We start from the raw sequence: 2323 nt of genomic DNA on the forward strand, positions 1-2323 counted from the left end.
GTTGCTCTAATGCAACATAACTGCAAGTTTCATGGACTTCCATCTGAAGATCCTTACTAGTTTTTAACTGAGTTCTTGCAGATTTGTGAGACTATTCAGACGAATGGAGTAGATCCTGAAGTCTACAGGCTCATGCTTTTCCCTTATGCTGTAAGAGACAGAGCTAGAACATGGTTGGACTCACAACCTAAAGATAGCCTGGACTCCTGGGATAACCTGGTCACGGCCTTCTTGGATAAATTCTTTCCTCCTCAAAAGCTAAGCAAGCTTAGAGTGGATGTTCAGACCTTCAAGCAAAAAGATGGTGAATCCCTCTATGAAGCTTGGGAAAGATACAAGCAGATGACCAAAAAGTGTCCTTCTGACATGTTTTCAGAGTGGACCATGTTAGATATATTCTATTATAGTCTATCTGAGTTTTCCAAAATGTCATTGGACCACTCTGCAGGTGGATCCATTCACCTAAAGAAAACGCCTGCAGAAGCTCAGGAACTCATTGACATGGTTGCAAATAACCAATTCATGTACACTTCTGAGAGAAATTCCATGTATAATGGGACGCCTCAGAGGAAGGGAGTTCTTGAAATTGATGCTCTGAATGCCATATTGGCTTAGAACAAAGTGTTGACTCAGTAAGTCAACATGATTTTTCAAAGTCTGAATGGATGGCAAAATGCATCCAACAGTACTAAAGAGGCATCTTCTGAAGAAGAAGCTTATGATCCTGAAAACCCTGCAATGGCAGAGGTAAATTACATGAGTGAACCTTATGGAAACACCTATAATTCATCATGAAAAAATCATCCGAATTTCTCATGGAAGGATCAACAAAAGCCTCAACAAGGCTTTAATAATGGTGGAAGAAATAGGCTCAGCAATATCAAGCCTTATCCATCATCTTCTCAGCAACAGACAGAGAATTATGAATAGAATACCTCTAACTTAGCAAATTTAGTCTCTGATCTGTCTAAGGCCACTTTAAGTTTCATGAATGAAACAAGGTCCTCCATCAGAAATCTGGAGGCACAAGTAGGCCAGCTGAGTAAGAAAATCACTGAAACCCCTCCTAGCACTCTCCCAATTAATACAGAAGAGAATCCAAAATGAGAGTGCAAGGCCATTGATATAATCAATATGGCCGAATGCAAGGATGAGGAGGAGGACATGAATCCCAATGAGGAAGACCTCCTGGGACGTCCTCTGAGCAAGAAGTAGTCCCCTATTGAAGACCTAAAGGAATCTGAGGCTCATATAGAGACCATAGAGATTCCATTAAACCTCCTTCTGCCATTCATGAGCTCTGAAGAATATTCTTCCTCTGAAGAGGATGAAGATGTAACTGGAGAGCAAGTTGCTCAATATTTAGGAGCTATCATGAAGCTGAATGCCAAGTTGTTTGGTAATGAGACTTGGGAAGGTAAACCTCTCTTGCTCATTAGTGAACTAGATACATGGGTTCAGCAAACATTACCTCAAAAGAGACAAGATCCTGACAAATTCTTAATACCCTGTACCATAGGCACCATGACCTTTAACAAGGCTCTATGTGACCTGGGGTCAAGTATAAATCTTATGCCACTCTCTGTAATGGAGAAGCTGGGGATCATTGAGGTACAGCCTGCCTTATTCTCATTACAATTGGCAGACAAGTCAGCAAGACAAGCTTATGGATTAGTAGAGGACGTGTTGGTAAAGGTTAAAGGCCTTTACATTCCTGCTGATTTCATAATCTTAGACACTAGAAAGGAGGAGGATGAATGCATCATCCTTGGAAGACCTTTCCTAGCCACGGAAGAAGCTGTGCTAGATGTTAACAGAGGAGAATTAGTCCTTCAATTGAATGGGGACTACCTTGTGTTTAAGGCACACGGCTATCCTTCTGTAACAAAGGAGAGTAAGCATGCAGAGCTTCTCTTAGTACAGAGTCAAACAGAGCCCCCACAGTTAAACTCTAAGTATTGGTGTTGGGAGGCCACAACCAAACTCTAAGTTTGGTGTTGAATCCCCACAACCAAACTCTAAGTTTGGTGTTGGGACTATACAACATTGACCTGATCACCTGTGAGGCTCCATGAGAGCCCACTGTCAAGCTATTGACATTAAAGAAGTGCTTATTGGGAGGCAACCCAATTTTTATTTATCTAATTTAATTTTTATTTTATTGTTCTTTCAAGTTTTATTAGGTTCATGATCATGTGGAGTCACGAAAAAAATATTAAAATTAAAAACAGAATCAAAAACAGCAGAAGAAAAATCACACCCTGAAGGAAGGACTTACTGGCATTTAAATGCTAGTAAGGAGCATCTGGCTGGTGTTCAACGC

At 40.8% G+C, this 2323-nt stretch overlaps 1 non-coding gene across 1 annotated transcript; it reads right to left on the bottom strand.

Annotated features, from left to right (window-relative positions):
- Positions 1 to 264: 264 nt before the first annotated feature.
- On the bottom strand, positions 265 to 368 carry LOC130938536 (small nucleolar RNA R71). Its single transcript, XR_009069699.1, has one exon. It is a non-coding gene; the product is annotated as a small nucleolar RNA R71 (small nucleolar RNA).
- Between the last annotated feature and the right edge of the window lie 1955 nt (positions 369 to 2323).

The sequence above is a fragment of the Arachis stenosperma genome, chromosome 6 (genome assembly GCF_014773155.1).
Source record: "Arachis stenosperma cultivar V10309 chromosome 6, arast.V10309.gnm1.PFL2, whole genome shotgun sequence".
In the NCBI taxonomy this organism is placed as follows: domain Eukaryota; kingdom Viridiplantae; phylum Streptophyta; class Magnoliopsida; order Fabales; family Fabaceae; genus Arachis; species Arachis stenosperma.